This window comes from Panicum hallii, chromosome 4 (assembly GCF_002211085.1).
Source record: "Panicum hallii strain FIL2 chromosome 4, PHallii_v3.1, whole genome shotgun sequence".
NCBI lineage: Eukaryota > Viridiplantae > Streptophyta > Magnoliopsida > Poales > Poaceae > Panicum > Panicum hallii.
The window spans coordinates 4386340-4409320 of record NC_038045.1 but is presented as its reverse complement, the minus strand read 5'-3'; the positions used below and the strand labels follow the sequence as shown (position 1 = coordinate 4409320).

Genomic DNA, 22981 nt, shown 5'->3' with positions numbered 1-22981 from the left:
ACGGCCATCCGCCGATCCCGCGGAGTACTGTCTCCCTGAGACCTTCATTGCGTTGCTCTCGCGGCAACTAACATCAGGCAAAGCCGTCTGCAGTGACCTGATGCCAACAGATTTAGACCATCAGTCTAAAAGAGAAACAACGAAATAAAATACTCGATTACTTGCCATCTGTATAACGTTACAGCCTTTTTTTCCCCAATCATACGCCATCATCATGGGTGTTACAAGGTAAATGTTTACAGGTTGGAATCAATTGCTGCAACGTACAAACTGACTTCTGAACAGATCATACAGTGCTCGTATGTGAATTTGACTCGTATGAACCTGGTTGACTGGTTGCGAGGGCGGCCCCACTACCTGAGAATTTGGAGCCAAACAGAAGAAGTAGTAATGCAGTTTCAGAAACAGCAACTGAGCATGAAGCAACCTTTAGTTCTCATGATCCATCTCTTAATTTTTACATTTTCTGATAATTGGTGACACAAATTCATTGACTTTCGCCTTTTGTTATCTTGTGATAGTCCCGTGCAAAAAGGAAAATTTCCCTTTTATTTTTTCCATGGACCAAATATTAGCTTTACTTGACTGCAACAGCAATAGCGAGCACCTTCTCAGTAGGATAGTTATGCCATGTCCTGATGATACTGATCTATCCATCCCTGTATGATCTCAACTTCTTGTCTCCTTTGTTCTACTACCCAATCTGGATCATCCTTGGTTTCAGACCTGATGTCCAAATGATGAGCCCCTGATCACCGAGACAAGTAACAGCGCATAAGCATACTGCAAAAATGCTACTGTGTTTTTACCCCCACAAAAAAACTGAAGTTTATGGCTCACCTTTCTCTGTGACAAGGGCCACGATGCTAGATGAGGTATTCTTGAGCACCCTATTTGCAATAGAATAATGGAGAAACTAATAAAGTGTACTCCAGCACATATGTTATCTGAAGGACCTGAAAATATCCTGATGAATTATGAGACATGAGAAGAAATGGTCAGATAGACCTGCCCGCCTCGACTCCATGGGTCTCGCATTCCGTTGGAGAAGATGATGTTGCTCCCAAACCTCTTGAGCACCTTATCTATCTTCTGCATGAAGTTGTGCAACGCAGCACCAGATGAGCAATTTACAGATACCAGCAATTGTTTATGTGTGTACACTGAAACTCTGAACACTTACATGTCCACCATACTCAGTTGTGATCCAATGCGGCCTCGACGGAACCCCGTTCAACTGAAGACAGGCATTGGACACGTCATCGTAACTGAAGGTGGATGGGGGGAAGATGCTCTCGTTGGATCTCGACATCGGCATGATCATCTCTGTGCAAGCCTGCACAGGATAGAGTATGTCACAATCTCAGATGCTCAGTGTGTTCACAATGACATGGTAGTACTCGTCTTTCTGCTGGTTTTACCTGCCACCCCCAGTCGCTGAGAACTGAACTATGGGAGCTGTCTTCATACTCAATCTGGTTGCAAGTCTGGTCTCCTGTGTAGTTGTAGTACAAGCTCGCGGCTGCAAACACCTTTTCCAGAATGTCTGCGTTCGCGGAGAATCCATCGATGATCTTGCACATCTGGGTAAGTTTTCATGAGAAGTAACATGTTCAGAAGCTCTTCTCTATCAATACAAGCCGGACAGAAAATTGTTCAGTAGAACAGAAGTAGGGTACTTGTTCATGCAGGTTCAGTTAGGCGGTTTTGTTGAAACGGGAGAAGTTGTTGCAGAATATGGGTAAAATATAATGGACAACCTCCTTGACAGGGTAGGCAGGCAGATTCTCCAGGAAATTGGCCGGTGTTGGATAGTCCACCATGGCAGTGTAGATGAACGCTATCTCCAGCCAGCCTCCAATTGAGTCAGCGTACTTCACAGTCCTGAAAATTGAATGGAAGAAAACAATTTCACGAAGTTAAATTTGCAGCAGGGTTAAAATTCATTGAAAGTGCTAAATATTTCTATAATCTCTGTTTTTTTTTGCAGCAGCAGGGTTAAAATACATTGAAAGCACCAGGACAAAAACGCTAGCAACTCTTCTCTCTCTCTCTCTCTCTCTCTCTCTCTCTCTTGCATGACTAACGCCTGATTTACTTGCATTTCACACGGCGGAACCCAATCCCCAAGTGCTACTTGCAGCAGGCAAGATTAAGGCTAGTAATCTTGCTTTCATTCCTTGACAAGACCGAAATTGAAACTTACTTGCAAGATCTGAACAATTTACTGAGCTCAAGTAGCCCTTTGTCACTGGATCCCCTCTCATCCAGCACATCCCAGGTTGCCTTGATCACAGCGAAGCAGTTCAAGCTCTCAGACTGCAAAATTAATTGGAAATCAGTTATCATCTAACGTAACGAAGATGGCATTATTTGCTTGAGACATAGACTAACCTAGCATTGTGACCATTATCAATCAGACAAAGAAGTCATCAGCAGGAGAGCCATTTGTTTTTGGGGTTTTTTTCTTATTTACGAGTGGAACGCCAGATATATGGCTAGTAAATTCTTTTTTGAAAAAAGGACTCAGGGTGTTTCTCCCGGGAAAAGAAAACAGCACTCTAAACCTCAATAAATTTTTCAGGCAAACGGAGGAACAGATCTGCAACCACCTAAAACCATAAAAATTGTAAGATATATACTTCGGATAAGCGTAAGGCACGGTTAAGCATTGCAATCGAGCAAATTAAATAGTGTTAAGCCATCAATCTTGAGCTCCTAATATATTGACTTGTTCTTATTTATTTCCATCGTACCATCATGAGCTATACTATTAGATATAATTAGCATGCTTAAATTATCATATATAGGTTAATATTATCTTTGATCTTAATATTATTGACTCGTGAACCAAATGAACCGGCTGGGACTCAATTTCCAGCTTATTAGCCTTAACAAGCCAAGCCGAGCTACCTCATTATCAAACTAGCTATAACGAGCTAAACTGGCAATATGTTTCTTTTTTTTGCTTGGTTGCTGTTACCTATAAGTTATAGTCGGTAGTACTTTTGATGACCAAAACTGGCAACAGTGCAACCATATGGAATTATGGAAACCAGCTGGAATTATAGATGTGCTATAGGTTGGTTCTTGGAAGGGACACGTCTGATTGAGAAAATCCAATTGAAAATCAATCTGGTTTTAACTTTTTACCTTTTATCCATTCTCTTAACCTTTTTCAACCCTAATTGTTATTTTTATCTCGTATCGACATCATTAGAGAGCACACTAAATCGTCTACCAAGCCTGGGATATCCAAAATGTGCCTGCCTAACGGGGTACCTCTCGGGTGAACATCCAACGATCTTCCAGTGATCATCTCTGAAAACTAATCGTGCTGCAGTGTGTCTAACATGTGTCGCTGCCGTGTCAAGACGTGAGCTGATCTAAGCATGGTAAAACTAGTTTAGTGTAAATTGTTACACGAAGCCCAACTAGAGAACAAATCGAAATCTAACAAAATTAATGATTATTATGTTGTTATTAGTACTTTATAGTAAATATTAATATTCATCGATCTAGTTATTTGGAGATGCTCATAGGTGTAGTGCATAGGTGCATTTGTATGGATGAGTATGCATGCGTGCATATAAAGATCTGCAATATTATATTTCAAAAAGATTAGTACCTTATAGTCCTGTGAGATTGCATCGTAGAAGCTGCTCGACGGTGTTATGCGGTCAAACTGCAGAATTGGCGCAGAGGATGCCAAGGCTCCAATGGCGATATGGGGGTACTTGAGCCTGAACCAAGACGCCAGCACTGCAAACAACAAGCATTCAAGCACAACCATAAACAAAGTGTGATTTTAATTAGGTCACAATCTTATTATTCCTTCCTCATTTTAGGTTACAAGATTTATTTTGTTTCGTTGGGATAAGTCACTAGCTAACAAAACTGATGTTAATTAGTAAGATTTATTAAAAAATCATGCTTATTGTTTCGTTAAAGCCTTGTTTGAACAAATAAAATACATCTTGGAAAAACGAAGGGAATACTAATTAAAGGTGTGCTTTAGAGGTTACACATTAATCCTTATGCAAGGTAATAGAAAAGGATAGAAATTCTAGAAATTCCCACAAAATGGCAAACATCCCACCATTGATTTTCTAGAATCACATTGTTCGCACCAACACCACTGGATTTTATTTGCTTTCAAATTATCAACTTTTGTCATTATAGAAAATATCTAATTATCCGGCTCTATCCCTATCAAAATAGTCTAAATTAATCCACTAAATTTGCATCAAAATAACTCGCCTCTGCCATTATGATATAAACTTAACTCAAAAGTATATATACATGATGCATGCCATCGTGATTGGTGAGTCATGCAAACCATGTATAAATTAATGTAAGGAGTGACAACCATATCAATTTTCATTGTTTAGCAATCTTATGGTTCCTTAATAACTCATATACCAATGGCAAATACAATGTTAAATTATGAAAAAAAACTCATGATAAAGAAGTTATGTAAGTTTCTAATTTAAATAAGTGTATATACTATATTTTGACATATCTATATTGATAGTAACTGTTAGCACTCTTTTAGAAAAATATTCAACTACATTCATTGTTCCTCGGTAGAAGAGATTTAACATCTCAAATAGTGAGGTTGGAAAACTTGTTTGTTGTTTGTCGTTGTAGTAACTAAGAGTGCAGTATAAACAGCCTATAATCTAGTATATGTGGATGAGGATAGAATGGTACGGTGGACTAGCACTCTAACCGGACATACATAATCCACTCTTTGGCCGTCCAAAAAAGATAAAAAATAGACCATCAATCTTTCAGAATAGGTTGACACAAGCACATGCCTGGTAATAATCAAGTTTACAATCACCCATGGCTTAGGAATGACTTACTGCCGCCATAGGAGCCACCGAAGACCACAATGGGGGCATCCTCGGCCGAGAGGTTCCGCTTTGGGCTGGTGATGAGGATGGCATAGTCGGCGAGCGCCTGCGTTGATGTCAAGTAGCCCAGTGTCTTTGCGGAATTGTCCGAGTTGTTCCCGAACGGTGTAACTCCCCGTAGAAGCGATGCTAATTACCATTAATGGTAACCCAGATATGACCATCAAGCTTTATTTATAAAGCATTTGTTTTGAAAGTGTGACATTCAGGTACTTAGGATTAAACTACACTAGATTCTATTATAAAGTGTGCATGTTTGATCTTGTGTATGTGTGCTAAAATTTAAATGCTAAGGGAAAATGATATTTTTATATAATTCTGAAAAATTTAGGTCTTTTAGTGTTAAATGGGTGAGAATGAGAGGTAAAATCAAAAATATATGAAGGTTGTTTTGCAAAAGTCAAGAACTTATTTTTAAACCGCAAATAGAGGTGAAACAACCCAAAGGATGCAAGTGTAGTATAGATTTTAAATAGAATTGAATTAAAGTTTAAAACTTAGCCAAGTTTTAAAGTATATTCAAATCCTTAGCTCTTTTGCAACTAAACCTTAAAGCAAAGTTATAGATCTTGTTGAACTCTATACTTTTGCTTTTGGGCATATTTTCATTTGAGCTATGGTTTGAAAGTTAACTTAGCTTTACAGTGGAGCCCTTGTATTTTTGGAGAATCACAGAATAGCCCCTGTCTTCAACCTCCAGCCTCCCCTCCTCTGCTCTGCTCGTGCCCGTGAACCCCGCTGCCTTCGCCGGCCATGTGCCGCGCACCTGCTGCCCCGCGCGCGCTCTCCTCTGTGCCACGTGCCTCTCCAGCGCCCGCGCTGCCGTTCCCCACCCCGCGCTGGCCCTATCCTCGCCCCTCCACGTCGCGCCGCCGCCGCCCGAGCCGCCACGCACCCCGCCGGTCGCCAGCAGCTGCTCCCGCGTGACCGTGCCTTCTTCTGGACCCCGAGCACGTCCTGGAGCTCCTCGTGAACTTGCTCTTGCACTTGCACACACCCATTTTGCTCACCTCTCTCCACTACAAGAAACCAGTTGATCCATGACGTTTTTTGAGTGACATTTTTGCATTTCGTCACAGATTACAGTTGGGCATGTCTGGCCTTCCTACGATTCATCACAGATGCGTGGTCGGCCCAGTTGACGCCCCCAGGGCCACCGTTGTATGACGGTCTTATTGATTCGTCACAATTTAACAAGGACCAGCACACAGCCCACTCCTCTAGGGCATCAGTAACAGGCCCAACACACGCACACACAGCCCACTCGTCTGGGGCGTCGGTAACAGACCCAACACGTGCACATACGGGACACAAAAAATACATGCCGCTGTGAGGTTTCGAACCAGGGACCTCAGCAACCAGCTGTTGGGGCGCAGCCGCTGCGGTAGACATTCGCTTGTCCATGGTTTCATAATTCATTCTTTTATACTTTTAATGCGATTCTAAGTCACGGACGAAACCAAATGCAACCGATTGCATAGTGGGTCAACAAATCCCTGCTGACTCGCCACAGCCTGTGGCCAGTGCTCGTGACTGCGGCCGTGGTCGCCGGTGGCTGTGCTCAGCGACGAGGTGCCGGCGGCGGTGCTCGGTGGCGAGGTGGTCGACGGCTATAGGTTGCAGTGCCAGCCGCGACTAGCTGGGGTGCCGGTCAGATCTTGCTTACCAGACAGCGGTGGGGCGCGGTGCCCCTGCTTGCTGGCTCTCCAAGCTGCAGGCAGCGGTGGTGCCCCTGTTTTTTGGCGCTCCAAGCAGCAGTGGCAGCGTGGTGGTGCCCCTGTTTGCAGTTGCTCCAACCTTCGGCCCTCAATCCAGCTGCAGCCAAGGTATATATATTAAGCTCACATGTTCTTGTTGTAGAAATGCTTTAAATCCATTTGCAGCTAGAGTTGTTGATTAATATTTGTGCAATGTTCTGTTAGATGGACAGAAAATGGATGCATGGCAGACTATTTACTCTTGAATATATGAAAGGGGTCGAACAATTTATGGATTTTGTTAGAGGGAAATTCAGTGAAGATGAAGAAGTATTATGCCCATGTACCAGATGCCTTAATCAGATATACTTGGATCAAGGCAATGTAGAGAGGCACATTTTGATGAACGGGATGGAAAATACTTATACGAAATGGATACATCATGGAGAGGCATTGGACATAGATGTTATGGAAGAACCAATGGATATGCATGTGAGTGATGATGGTGCTGGTCAGGATGGAAATATCGATGCTGTTCATTTTGATGGGCTCTTACAGGACCTACACACTGTATCAGTAGAAGAAGGTAGCATTGATAATGATTCGTTTCTTGCCAAATTGATGACAGAGGCTAAGCGTGAACTTTATCCTGGTTGTACCAAGTTCTCAAAGTTCTCGTTTGTGGTCAAGCTGCTGCATATGAAGTCGTTTTATAGGATCAGCAATACTGCGTTCACTTCGATATTGAAGCTATTGGCACAAGCATTCCCAGATTTGAATACAATTCCGAAATCTTATCATGATGCTAAGAAGCTTCTGCGGCGTTTAGGACTTGGATATGGCGCAATACATGTGTGCTTGAATAATTGTGTCTTATTTAGAAAGCAAAATGCTAAGCTTGACCATTGTCCGGTCTGTAAAACATCAAGATGGAAAGACCCTGAGAGGAAGAGAATTCCACAGAAAGTATTGCGACATTTTCCATTGGCACCTAGACTATAAAGAATGTTCCTCTCTAAACAAGCTGCAGAAGAAGCCCAATGGCACAAATTGAAACGGCAGCCGAAGGAGAAGGAGATGAGTCATCCAGCTGATGGTGAGGCGTGGCAAGCTTTCGATAGAGAATATCCAGATTTTGCAGAAGATGCTAGAAATATTAGACTTGGCCTGGCGACTGATGGATTCAATCCTTTTGGCAATATGAACACCAAATACAGCATGTGGCCGGTATTTGTAGTGCCATACAACCTTCCACCATGGGCATGCATGGAAGAGTCAAATTTATTAATGGCTTTGCTAATTCCAGGCCCTTCCGCACCTAGCAAGGATTTCGATGTATTTCTAGAGCCTCTTGTAGAAGATTTACTTGAGCTTTGGAAGGGGGTACGAACATATGATGCTCTAAGTGGTAGGATGTTCAATCTTCGTGCTGCAGTATTGTGGTGTATTCATGACTATCCAGCTCTAGGTACTATTTCTGGACGTACAACAAGAGGATTTTTTGCATGTATTCATTGTGATAAGAATCCTTTGTCATATTCACTAAGAAACAAAATTGGGTATTTTGGACACTATCGCTTTCTTCCAAGTGGACATCATCTGCGACGGAAGAATGAATATAAGGGTCTTTATGACAGCAATGATCCACCAGAAAGATTTAGTAAAGAGGAGCTACAATCAGAATTGCAAAGGGTTATAGATGTTAGACCAGGGAAAAACGCTCCAAACAAAAGGAAGCGTTCGGACTTGGATCAGAACGAGAATAGTGGGAAACAAATGGAACCTCCAAGAATTTGGAAGAGGAGGGTTTGTTTGTGGAACCTAGAGTATTGGGAAAACCTCAAGCTGAGACATAATCTTGATGTCATGCACATTGAGAAGAACATTTGTGAGAACTTAATTGGAACTGTACTCAATATACCAGGAAAGACAAAGGATACAATAAAAGCTAGGCTGGATTTAAAGGATTTGGGAGTAAAAAAAGAGCTGCACCTTGTAGATCATGGAAATTCATATAGAATGCCTCATGCTCGATACACCCTGCCAAAAGAACAAAAGGCTAGATTTATTTCCTTTTTACAAGATGTCAAGTTTCCAGATGGATATGCTTCGAATATCTCTAGATGTTTAAGTGGTGATGGAACAAAGTTGCACGGTCTGAAAACACATGATTGCCATATTCTGTTACAAAGACTTTTAGCAGCTGGCTTGAGAGGACTAGTGGATCAGGACATTTATGAGGCTGTAGCTAATTTAGGAAAGTTTTTTAGAGAACTATGTAGCAAAACTGTTAACAAGGATGTGCTGATTGAAATGAGGAAAGAAATACCTATAATTCTTGTGAAGCTTGAGAGAATATTCCCACCAGCCTTTTTTGATGTTATGATCCACCTTGCTGTGCATTTACCTGATGAGGCATTGCTTCGAGGTCCTGTGCAATATGGGTGGATGTACCCAATCGAAAGGAAATTGTGTAGTCTGAAAAGATATGTGAGAAACAGAGCACGTCCAGAGGGTTCGATAGCTGAGGCATATGTTGCTGATGAATGCTTGACATTTTGCTCCAAGTACATGGATGATATTGAAACCAGGTTCAATCGGAAACCAAGAAATGTGGGATTTTCAAATGAAGATGACTATGATGTGGACGTATTCGGACATGGTGTCAATTTTACTTCTGCATATGAATATGTATATGACAATGACTATGATCAAATGGTGTGGTATGTGCTAAACAACTGCAGTGAAGTAGAGAAATATGTCAAGTACGTTGTGACTTCTATGCCTGTTATCATAATTTGTTAGTTTTATTTCTTATCATACATACCTGCAGTCCATCCATTTACCTATGTTGATATTCTCTTTTTTCTATATAGAATGTTCAAAGAGGAATTAGAGTCTCAAGATGTGCGTATAACTGTACAGCTGCTTCGACAACAATTTCAGAACTGGTTCCGGAGCCATGTTAGTATTTTCTTTATGTTTTTAGTTTCCATTGTAACTGATATGTTTCAGAACTGCTTCTAACTGATTTGTTTTGCTTACAGGTGATGAGGATGCGCACTGCTGGAGTAGAAGAGATAGATGATGATCTATTTTCCTTAGCATGTGGACCAGATTTCAGAGTAAAGAAATACTCATCATGCATAGTCAATGGGGTTCGTTTTAACACTGTCGACCGCGAGAAGAATAAAAGGACACAAAACTGTGGGATAATGGCACAAGGCACATCTAATGTTGACTTTTATGGAGTGCTAAAGGAAATCATTCAGTTAGAGTACAATGGTGATGAGAGGTCAGTAGTGTTGTTTAAATGCGATTGGTTCAAGTTAGAAGGAAAGAGGACTAGAATGAAAAATGATGGATATTTTACGAGCATCAATATACAAAATCTGTGGTACAAGAATGATTCTTTAATTCTAGCCACTCAAGCTAGAAAGGTCTTCTATATACCAGATACAAAGTATGGTGAAAATTGGCAAATTGTCCAGACCTTCGACCATAGACATCTATACAATATTTCTGAAATTGAGGCACCTGCTTATCAAGATGATAATTGTTGCGAAGATATGCGTATGCGGAAGGGAGTTTCAGATAGTGCATGTGAACAGCCTTCAACTGGAGGAGACGAGACAGAGGACAATGTATTTGATGCTGCTGAGTTTGCTAGTTTGGCAACCGAACAAACTACTGAAGTTTTAGGTGACAGTGAAGACGAAGTAGATGACACACTGATGGCATATTGTAGTGGAAGTGAAGCTGACCAAGATGTTGATAGTGATGATGATTAGTCCTCTTTGTGTTGTAACCACTGTGTTATCTTTGTTTCTACTGTTGTAAGACCGACGCTCTGGCTGATTGTAAAATTGAACCATTAGTATTTTGTTTCGCAGCAGAACCTTGAACCATTTGTATTTGCATTTAAGCTATGTCAGTGTTTATATCAGCTCAATATATCAGTTCTTGAATAATTGAACCAGCTCTATATAGCAGTGTTCATGTCAGCTCTATATTTCAGTTTATACCACAATTGTTTGGACAGCAGATATATATTCAGTTTATAGCGGAACTTTCAGTTAAGTTGCACTCAGTTGCCATTATAATTTCTCCTAATACATGATTCAATTGTCATCAGTTCTGGGAACAAAGACACACCCCATTTCAGTCCAGATTCAAGTTCTGGGAACAAATACCAACTGAACCATGGCAATGTATGCATGGTTCAAGGTTTCAGTTCCTACTACATGATACATGGTTCAAGGTTTCAGTTCCTACTACACATCATGCCTAATATAACTCCCAGAAAACAAGCAGCACAAGCCACAAGAACACAGCTTTTATCTACTACAAATGCTCTCTTCCCTATGTCTCTAATTTCCTGTTTCATCTCCAACACACATTGCTTCAACTGAATCACATCTTGTCTGAACCATTCCATGTCTTGGCTTCTATATGGCCTTGAATGTTCACACTCTGCTCCTAATCCACGCTCCAACATGGAACGATACTCAGCTTCTGACTTGAACATAGGGCAGCTCGTTGGGTCATCCTGGAAACCAAAAAACATATGAGCAGAATGAATTCATTGTAAAACCAAGCAATTTCATGTAATTGTTACCAAAATGAGTTGTTACCTTGACATTATTTGGGCATTTGTAGAAAATTTGGCCTAAGGTTCCTATCTTCTTGCTTTCAATTCGAATAACTTGAAGGCCACATTCTTGGCAATGTATCAGGGGAAGCTCCTGCCAGCCCCTACCTTGACCACTGGACGTCGATGCTGCTCTAGACCCCTCGACATGCTCTGGACTTGCATGCTGAGCTAGGATGGGGTCCGCGACAGAGCAGATGGGGATGGGGGCGGCGACTGCAGCAGATGCAGATGGGAACAGCGACAGAGCAGAGGGAGCAGCAGGGACAGGGGACGAGCAGGGGGATGAGGCGGTGACGGAAGCAGATGGGGATGGGGGCGGCGATGGGCGATGAGGGGGCGACGGTCAAATGGACCCAAAATTTCCATTTGCGCGCGCTCCGGCCAAAATTTCGAGGCCACGCGCCCGAAATTTTAACCCCCGCGGCCCAAATTTTTGGCTCACTATATATGACAAGCTCGGTTACTCCCCCATCCTCGCCATCCCCTACCACTAGCGCTTGTGCCGCCATCGTCGCCATCCTCTGGGGGCTGCAGCCGAGCTCCTACCATCCTCGACGCGGCGCCGCCATCCTCACCATCCTCTGGAGGCGGCGGCCGAGCCAGGTGCCTACCATCCTCGCTGCTGCGCCGCCATCCTTGCCTTCCAACAACCACCATCCTCGCCTTCCAACAACCGCAGGAATGAGGAAGGTTGCTGCCGGCAGACGCGTCAAAGGTTTTGTCCTAATCCCCGATTTCCTACTGCATCATGAATGTGGCTATGCCTGTATGCTTTACGTTATGCGTTCCCTCTCCCCAATGTTAGTTCCCGTCAGTACTCTAGCTAGGTTTTGGTAGTAGAGTTTGATCTAGCTTAATCCAATTTTGAAATGCTGAATGTAAGCTGGTAGCATCAACATGAACTCGTTTGCTCTGTGAAAATTAGGGTACTTCAGTTTACAGTGCTTCAGTTTTCTTTATAGTCTATGCATGTACTTCTATTTAAGCAGTGCTTCAATTTTTGTTATATTTCTGCAACCAGTAATTAGTTTTCCCTCATTTCAGAAACAATAAATCCATATGAACTACAACGCCTCAGACTATGTATGAGGAACAAGGCACGGCTGGATGCACTAAACATACCTAGCACTGGGAACGAGTTCAACAATATTGTGGCTGCCTTGAAGAGCACAACGGCCTCAAAGAATAAAGTTGCTGATGACTCTGAAACGGAGTATGATCCTGGAAATGATAGTACCGGTGAAGGAGAACAATCTGATGATGAAGCCCAGGTTATAACTGTCCTAACAATTCTTAAAGCCTTACCATGTTTTTATTCTCTAATATGAATTAATTGTTTCCTTCTGTTTATTGTAGTCTGCTCTGACCAGAACTGCAAAGAAAACAAGCTTAAATGACAGGAACCCTGCTGACATCTCTCCATGTCCTCCTACAAAAAGATTGAAGCAGACAAGACATTATCCTGCAGCTGCACATCAAACTACTAGAGTCACAAGGTCACAAAAGGCATCGGAACCTGGTGCGTACGTACACCCTACATCTATCCTTCCAGCTAGTGTTTTCACTCCACCAGAATCACTTGCTAAGGGTGTCGACAGCACACAGAATACTGCTCAAGGTAAGATCAAACAAACTTGTTTCTACTGTTTCATTATTACCTTCACAAAGTCTGATCTTTTACTTCCTTCTATTTTTTAATAGATGCAACTCAGCAGCGAGATGATCAGGTCGCATTGCCAAATGAAGAACACACACAAGGTTATATCAAATATGATGCTTTGTATTGTTTCTTTATTGCCTTCATTTACATAAAGTTTGAGCATTTACTGTCTTTATTTCTAGATGATGCCATTCCCCAGCAAGATGCTCAGGGTGCACATGATCAGTGTGTGCAGCATGATAATGAAGTACAGATTGAAGGCAAGTGACTCAACTATAATATCTTGCCAATGTTCTTTTCTTCGCAATTTTGCATCAATATCTAATTGCAAAATTATCTTTATACAGAGAGAGACAGATGCATAAGGGGAACAAATATGGGAAAGGGTCTCCAAAAGATAACTCGTTCTAGACGTGCCAAGTTGCCTTTGGTGATCAAGGAGGGGAAGACAAGGCCATCGGTGCCTCTTATTGCTGCAAAGTTTGCAACTGAGTCCAACATCTTAGTCAGAAACCATTTACCTATGTTCCCACATTGGAAGGAATACAAGAAGCAAACTCAAGTTCTTGATCAATTCATGGGAGGTCTTAAAGTTAAGTACAGACTTCAAGCATCTCTGCTTGTTTCATTACTTGGTACTATTTCAAATTTGATAATGCTTATCATGCAACTTTGTATTTTTGCTTGCAGTTAAAATTTGATATGGACAAGAACGATGGTTCAGTTAAACATGCTTGTGGCCGTATGATGCAGTCTGCAATTCGCCAACAACGATACAGGTTAAAGAAGAAGTATTTTACACCGTTTCCACTCCATTTGGTTCCAAAGACTTCTCCTGTGAAATCTCTAACTGATGCACAGTGGAATGCTCTTGTTGAACATTGGAAGAACCCCAAAAATGTGGTATGTTATTATCTGAGGCTGAACTTTTAATTCTCTGTGAATAAATATATGGGTATGGGATGCATTACTAACATCTCTTGGATGTAGGAAACTGCTGACAAGAACAAAATCAACTGTAGTCAAGTTAAGTTTCATCAGGCAACTGGATCGCGCAGCTTTGAAGTGCACTTAGAAAACCTGGTACAATACACATCTCTATTTTCACCTCTTAGTTATTTCCTGTAATTTGAGGGAAGTATGTGAGTTTACAGTTGTCTTTCCATATTGTCTTGTAGGGCGATAAGTACAAAGATGAGGAACCGAATGCATTTGATTTGTTCAAAGACTTCCACTACAGTAAGAAGAAAGGCTATGCACCTGCTGTCCAGTCTGCTATTGTAAGTATTATCACTCTTATTGCACTGTTTCTTTTTGTTGTACACCGTTAACAAATAACCTATTTAACTTTCTTGAACTTGTAGAATGAATTGGAGAACAAGCTTTTAGAATCTACAGATTCTCAAAATGAACAGCCTGCAGTGAACACTATATTAGCTGAGTTCCTTGCTGAGAAAACCAAGAACAACCAATTTCTTCATAATGTGGGCTTGGCCAAAGTTCAGCGTACAGCAAAAGCTCAACAGCTAGAAGAACAGCTGGCGGCAGAGAAGAGTGCTAATGCTGAGCTACAATTGCTTGTCTCCAAACAAAAAGAACAACTTGATGTGCTGGCTATGAAGTTTCAGGAATCAGAACAAGCCAGGATCAATGACAAGGCTGAGACTGATAAAAAACTGGAGGTTCTTCTTAGTCGTCTTCAAAGTTCTTGAGAACATATTTCCTGTGTTATCTATATGTTGTTGTGGGGCACTTTTGGACATGTGATGTTTGCACTAAACCATGTTTATTTTGTGTGGGGCACTTTTGGACAAGTGCTGTTGGGTTAACTGATGTATGAACCTACTTGTGATGTATGGACCTAATTTCTGCTGTTAGTGTATGGAGCTAATTTCTGCTTATGTCTTGTTAACTAATTGATCATTCTTTTTGCAAATATTAAGAATGACATTACTCAATTTAATAAAGGGGCTAAAATTTTTTTTTATGCCTTATTGAAATGGGCCTAAATGTTGGCCAGCCTCTACTTTCGTTATCCACGAAACAGGCCCATTACGAAAATTAAAGTGGGCTAAAGTTTGAGAAACAGAATGGGTTGGTCCAGTTCAAAAGCCAAAATAGGCCCAACATGATCCACTAAGATAGGGACCCACCATCCACGTGTCGTCCACGTGTCGCAGATTCACCACGTCACTTGCAACCGGGCTGGAGCGGGCCGGGCCAAGTAGTGACGATAACGCAGCGTCATGGTTCTATTAGATTTATGACGCAAATGGTGCTGAACGTCACAATTTCAAATTGTGACGCGAGATACATGACGATACAAGTTTTCGTCATAAACAGCGACAATGACGGTTTTTAAGCATTCCGTGACACTTTTATTGTGTCATGGATCTAACGATCCCTTGTAGTGCTCTTTCCCGAGCTCTCCACCTCGCCGGACCTCCGCCGCAGCTCCTACTCGCCGTCGACAGCCGCCGCTGCCGCTTCCCATCCCCGATCCAGTGCTCCAGCAGCACCACGGTAACCCACTGAAGCTCACAAGCCCGCCCGATTTCATTCTCCCGTGCTAGATCACCCGGACCACAGCGCCGGTGAGCTCGAGCTCCGGCCACCGCTCGGCCTTGCCGTCGTCCTGGCGATCCACTACCTCCTAGCCCCGGCCAAGCACACCATCAGCACCACATCATCCCGGGTAAGCTTTCTAGCTACTTCTCCGCCGCTCTCCTACCTTTCAGCCACCGGAACACCGTCGACGTCCCTCGGAGTTCCACCGCCCGCCCCTGTTCGCCGTCGATACGCCGTCTCAGTCCCTCTCTTCCCCAACACCGGCCACCCCCGTGACCGCCGTGAGCCCCTGAACCTTTTTCCCCACTTGCCCCTCGCCGCCGATGAGCCCTCTCGCCGGAATTTGATCGGCACCGATCGGCTTTCCTGTATAGCCCAGCCACGGACCCAATTGCAAAGATTCAAAACTTTCCAAGGGCCTATCTGTAGGAAAGCAGTAGCCCCTATTCAAATCAGCCAACTTTTAAAATTCATAGAAAATTATAGAAAAATTCAAAAATTTCCAAACCAGTTTTTTTGTATCCCTGAAATCTAGCTCTACAACTTTTATTAGTAGAGTTCAGTTTGAAACCAAATATTTTTAGAGTTATTTTAAAGTTTAGCAAAAGGGTATCTTGAGTATAACTTTTGCATGTTAACTTTATTTCCTGTGAATTTTGGTGAGTAGCTTGATTAGGGTATAAGTGATCTTGTGTGAAAAATTCACCTATAGTACTGAACCCTAGTTTGAATTAGTTTAAACTTATGCAAATCAAGCTAGAAACAGTCTAAATTTATTCAAGCATGTTACTAAGGTTTTCATGCTTAGATCTTTTTACCATGTGATTTTCTGCTGTAAAGTAGTTCATAGTAAATATTTTAGGAATTTACCACACTGTTTTGCTTAAGGTTTGCATTTAAACTTGAAATTTGAACTTAATTCAAACACTTTAGTTTCTATTTTCAGAAAATTATGAAAAATTCATAGTAAGCTCATCCACTAGGAATAAACTTATCCACAAAAATTCAAGACCATAGCCTTTGTGAATTTCAAAATAAAAATCAAACCTGTTAACTTAATTCAATTAATTCCACTAATTGAATTAAGATACCAATAGTAGGTTTATATTTAAACCTCTTGCTTTTTGAAATTGTGTAAATCAATTTATTAGATTGCAACTTTATCGTGGAATAAAACTCTTAATTCAAGAACCATCCAAGTTAAATTATTGCATATCATATAGAGTCAGCGACACTCGACGACGGAGACTACGAGCTAGTCCCAGAAACCGAGCAAAGGATTTCTGAAGATCCTGCGAACGTCGTCGAGACTTTAACTAAAGCTCTGAACCAAAGTTCGGAAGACCTTGACATCCCTGCCCCCAGCCCCGCTCAAGAAGGCAAGACTCGGTGCATAACCCAGTATTTCAAATTATTACATCTATACAATATTATGCTTATATATTATATCTTGCATTAAGTCTAGGAGTTGAAATGGAACCCTAGATGCATGGATACTAGGAACCTATGTATTGTGCCTGAGTCCTTATCGGATAGATGCTTTACTAATAGGAACGGCAGAAGTCGGGTGATTTCCTGTCACTCGCGCGATATAGGAGTTGAATGTCTACTATTCTGCAATCATTATAAGGATGATGGACGGGGTCATGTGCAGTATCATGACTTGGAAGATTACCCGTCTGTGTTGATAAAAGTTGATAAGGTCGCAGTGTGTGCTAGTGGTGGCTAAGCGTTTGAAAGTACTAGCCACATGCCGTGAAATATGGAAAGCGGTAAGCCTAGTAACCAATCGGCCCGAGTAGTGGACATACTTCTCACCACTCGTAATTTGGTTTTTCACACGCACCGACGTGCGGGAGTACGTTCCGCGCAGCGGGCAGGAGTACGGTCATGTAGTCGCGCTACAGACGTACGTCCTGCACATTGGTTGTGCGTATGGTCCTACAGTCGCTTGTGGTGGCCCTGTTCCATGAGTCGGAATGAAAGGCAAACGGTTGCTTCGGAACGATCGTTGGATGTTCCAAGCGTGTGAGTTAGGTTTACCCTTGCAAGGTTTTAGAAATTCGATTTAGAATCGTCCGTTTCTCGTGGAGATTGAGACTGCTTATTCCTTCTGCCACATAGAGTAAGAACAATAACTATTGTTGAAATAATCTTGATGGATGCTAATCTCTACCTTGTTTGTCTAGAATAGTTAATGTAACTAGAATCTGACAGCTAAAATATGCAAGTTAGATCATACTCTTTGTTGCTTTTCAGCAAAAGAAGAAAATAAGGACCTCTCAAATTCTCCATGGTCTAGTTATGGGCTAAGTATACCCGATTCTGGTTAAGTCTTGCTGAGTATTAGTATACTCAGTCTTGCTAGTCTATTTTTTAGGCATGACCCTTGAGAACCCCACGGATAGTTCAGCATGGCCCACCTCTATTCCGTTTGGCTGGTCCGTGGAGTGGGATCCGTCACCGGCTGGCAGTGACCCTCCGGAATGACGCCATGTTTAGGGCGAAGCATAGTACCAACTTTTGCGACGTGTAGTCGCGATGTTAATTTTCTTCCGCCGTTACTCTGGCACAAGCTTGTATAGCTTGTGGTTTCTAAACAATATTTGTATAAGTATACTTAAGTTTAAAATGGTTTGTAATAATGTTTAATATTCTGTGAATTAAAAGTTGGTGAGCTATTGTGCGATTGTAAACTCGCCTTCGTGCGAGGTAAACCTGCTTCGATCCTATTGAACCGTGGTTGCATCGGACGGAGACCCGATAGACCAATGGTTGTTTCGTTTGAAGTGCGTTGAGTTAGTATCGGCTGTATAGCGATGACTAGCGCACTTGAAACGGAATAATTCAGGCGGTTCTGCCACAGATAGGTAATGTATAGGTGCTACACAAAGCAGCATCACTTCGCCCAGACCTATAGGTGTTTTATCTAGCCGTTTTCTCGCCTAAAGCAATTTAGAACTTGATCAATATATGAAACTGAGATAAATTAGATAGTGACAACGGTAACTTTGGTAAAGCTCATAAACGGATGTTAATGTCAAAATTCTTCATTTCATAATCTATATATAGTTTTTTTCTCCTTATCAAAAAAATATAGTTTTTTTATTTAACATGGCATTAATATAGCTACTTGAAAAACTACGACTTTTGGAAAATTGTTTTTCTATAGTGCCTAGACAAATTACCGAGGATTATTAGCAAGTGCCTGATAGGGTCTGTGTCGGTACATACGGACAGGGGTACCTCCTGCTAAGGTGTCCAGACCCTTACCATCTCGCTGTCGCCTCACAGGAGGGCGCGATGGTGTCAGACTCCGGTGTGTGCGCTAGGCGCATCATGGTGGACGCGCGCCACCATATGCTTGGCCGCCTATCCTCCATCATCGCTAAGGAGCTACTCAACGGCCAGAAGGCCATTGTAGTCCACTGCGAGGAGATTTGCCTCTCCGCGGGCCTAGCCTGCCAGGAAGTCATCTGACAGACTGTCCACCCTGGTGGACAGAGGGTTTTCCAAGCCCAACCCTTGTCCTCTGGGAGTCGGGGCGTGCGGTCCGGACCTGGCAGCTGGGACCGTGGTCTCCGGACCTCCCCCCTGAGCTCATATAGGTCCGGCGACTCCCACGTGGCCATGAGGGCAAGGTACTTGGGGATGGCCTCCACGGGCCCGGAACCCCCAGGGGGTCCGGCGCCGCCACGTGTGGGAGCCAGACCCCTATGGTCCTGTCTCTCCAGCAGGCCTCGGGGGCCCGGACCCCCCTATTTCCTCCGGGAAGTGGTCCGGCTCCGCCATGTGCCACCAAGGTGGCGACTCCCGGGTCGGCCCTGCCACGTGCCCGTGGCAGAAGGCCCACCACGGGACGCCAGCCCAACAACCGCATTAAATGCGGGTAGGTGGGCTGTGCGCGCCCAAGTCAAAGCATGGTCTGCCCAACTGACACCACGGTAAGCACATCTGTTACCGAGACGGCGCGTCACTGTGCTCTGCGTGCGGGGCAGACGGCGTGTAGTCCTATCACGGCGCCGCGCGTGTGTAATGATGGCCTACTGTAGGTGTGCTGAGGCGTGCGCTGCAACAGTGCGCGCTGAGGCGACGGCGCGGCAGGGTCAGCGCAACTTCTACGTCTGTCATAAGGTCCCGATCCAACAGTGGCAACACGGCTTCCACTGTTGGGTAACACTGACAGCAGTCACTGTGCCGGCAAGGCGGCACACGGTAATATCTTGGCTGTAGATACGCACATCAACTTCCCGATAGCGAGGACTACGGAGAGGAGCTGGAGATGAAGATCTCCATATCTCTCATAGAACAGGCTCTTGTTGGCCGGGCCCACCTGTCATGGCCCCGCACAGTGTAAGCACTTCCCTTGGTCTATAAAAGGGAGAGTACAGCTGTTAGAGGACAAGATCCATCTTAGACACACCTGAACATAAATTCTAGATTCACAAGCTTCCCCAAGCTTCCACAATCAATACAACACCCAAGTGGATATAGGGTATTACGCTCAGACGGCCCGAACCGCTCTAAAATCTTTATATCTTTCTTGTGTTCATCCGCCCATCGATCAAGCGCTCCTAAGTCTCCCCTAAACTCTTCCTTAACTAGGATTAGGTAGGTACATTCCGCCACCCGGCTGAAGATTTCCTCCGACAGTCTGGTATTTCTAAACACTCTGGTCAGGGATTTTTGGTCGGTAATTGTTCGTTGGCAATTCACGTCACTGTTGGGAAATGATCCTGTGGCACCTAAACACCCTCAGTCATTGGTGGAGAAAATAATAAAGAATGGAATCACATCCGCCACTATGTAGAATACTCTCGGGGTTTGTTCTGAATCCAATCCTTTAGCGTATTGTACATTTTAATTAATATATTTTTATATAAACTTGATCAAAATTATAAGGAGTTTTATTTAATGCAAAAACCAAAATATATTTCATTTTAGAATTGAGCGAGTATTATCCACCACAGCTCAAATAATTAAGAAAAGCAAATGTCCAGATTATCAGTGTCTCCCAAGAGCTGGGGAGATCTAAGGTTTGCGTGATGCTGCGGTGTTTTTTCTTTTTCGTTTTTTCCTCTTTTTTGTTTTCTTTTTTTTGGGGGGGTTATGTATTCGTCCATAAAATTTGTGTTTTGAGTGTCAGGATTCAGGGGTGTCCTATCAATGACAACGAAGACTTTTGACTGTGTTATCTTATCAGCATCCAAAAATTGGACCGGCAAGTGCAGCTACTCTCAAGTCTCAACAAGCCAAGAACAATAATGTAGAATTCACAAAGCTAATTATTAATAATCTTGCCAAGATTATTATCGTTTGTAAAATCCTTTGTACCTCGATGAAGACGAGGAGGGCGCCGAACTTGGGCGCGATGTCGAACACGAACCCGGTGTTGGTGGCGAACCACTCGATGTCGCCCTCGTTGCCGGTGTACACGAACATCGGCCCCGTGGCGGCGCCTTTGCCACCGCTGGGCCTCCGCCAGAAGGTGTCGTTGACGAGGTACTTCTGGTAGAAGAGCATGGACGCGTTGGGCGTGAAGGTGAAGTGGTCCAGCTCCTGCGGGAAGTAGTGCGCCGTGAACGGAATCGCCGCCGTGCTGCTGGTGCCGTCGGCGGCCGCCGTGACGACGAGCTTGCCGCCCCGGCTGCTGCTTCCTCTCTCATGTCTCAGCAGAGCTTGCATACGCAGAGGAGTGAGTGGCGGGAAAGGCTTGGGCTTGGAGTGCGAGTGTGCTGCTACGGTTGGTTCGGGCGAGATGGCTGCGACGAGGATCAGCAGAAGCGGCGGCAAGAACGCGACCAGAGAAGGTGCCACCATTGTTCTTCTCAGAGCTCACACTCTCTGGCTCCAGTCTTCGTGTGGTTTAATAGCAAGCGCGAACAAGCAGGAGCTCGCGAGATTGCGACGAGGTGGGGTCTGTAGTGTACGTGTACTAGTTGGAGCGCAATGGTTCTGTATTTTTCCATCTTTAAAAACTTTTTTGGGCCTATTTCATTCGAAAAATATGTTCTTGGCACAACTTCTTCAAAAAAATTATTCGATCAAATACTTTTCCCGGGAAAAAAGAACTCGTTCAACTAAGTTTTATACAACGGTCTCGCCACATAGGGATCCTGCAACGAGGCTGCCACGGGCGCTGTTAATTTCTGCCGCTTTGCCTTGTTGGGTTTCTGTGTTTGCCTATTTGCCTGGTAACACGAGGAAAGTTTGGCAAATTTATTGGAACTTAAGGGCTGTTTGCCTGCCCGCCGACGCCGCCACACCGCGCCTAAGGTGCAGCGGCCGAGGCCGATTCGGCCGCCACACCTGCGGCGCGTGTGGTGTGGCGTGGCGCGGCGTGCAAGGTAGGGATCCAAACAGACCTTTAGTCCTTCGTGTGATCATGCGGCACGACACGTACGTCCAAGCAGGCTCTTCCATATGGATATCCTTTGAGCCAGCTTTAGTAAAGGTGCATAAAAAGATCTCCATATAATTTTTAGATTAGTACTGCGTGATGCTTAAGTTGATGTTGTTGCAGTCGATGCTAGTGTTTGCAAAATGCATCACCGTTCACCTAAAAGATAAACAGTCGCCGATTATTGGACAAAACATCTCTTTGAACGGGCGTTACTGGCCACCATGTAGCGTCCAAAAGCGACAAACGTCCGTTCATGCGAACGATGGCTTGCGTGGACTGTGTCGCTGTAACCGGGCAACATAGAGGTGTGTGGCGCTGCAGAACTGACCCGTAACGTCGATCATCATTCCCAACGCCAGAGATCGCTGTAGAAGAGTAGAAAAATATTGCTCGCCCTTGCCCCTATCAACCCGTTGAAGCTTGTGCGTGGGTTCCATTTTCCCTATTCATGTGTCAGATCCGGAGTTTGGATTGGCTGGGAAAATGTTCGGGAGAGAACTGCAGGAAATTATTTTTATGTTTTTCCCTTTTTGCTAGGTTCAGCACTTTTTTTTCAACACAGTATAGACGCAACGCAGACGCTCCTACACACGCGCACTTCAGCGCTTGACACGAATCCTAAATTGCTGTAGAAGTAGCGTGTTTAATTGGTCTGAATGCACCCAAATTCCTTATGAAAATGATCTGGCATACCCTTCAAATTGCCCAAGAAGAAATGATCAATTTTGCAAACATATCAGATAAACAACCATGGCTTCCAACCAGAGACAAAACCAATAGCAGCAATTGCGTAAGTTCTTTTGGGTAACATGGTAACCCCTCCCCAACAATCCATACATATCGAGAGGGATTTAGGTAGAAATTATGTTCATTCTCCCCTCCAATCCATAAGTATTAGAAGGAAACGGATTTATCCAAACAAAGACTGGGGTGAGTACGATTCAGCCGTTATCAGAAAATTCTGATCAGATCACCACAAGACCGATCCTACTGGGCCGTGATCTGTTCTAACTCTGAACCGATTGGTTTGTGTGCAACGGCACTTTGATACAACCCTAATAAGGAAAGGAATTAAGGACG

At 43.5% G+C, this 22981-nt stretch overlaps 1 pseudogene; it reads right to left on the bottom strand.

Annotated features, from left to right (window-relative positions):
• Positions 1-623: 623 nt before the first annotated feature.
• Positions 624-21318, bottom strand: LOC112889143 (annotated as a pseudogene).
• Between the last annotated feature and the right edge of the window lie 1663 nt (positions 21319-22981).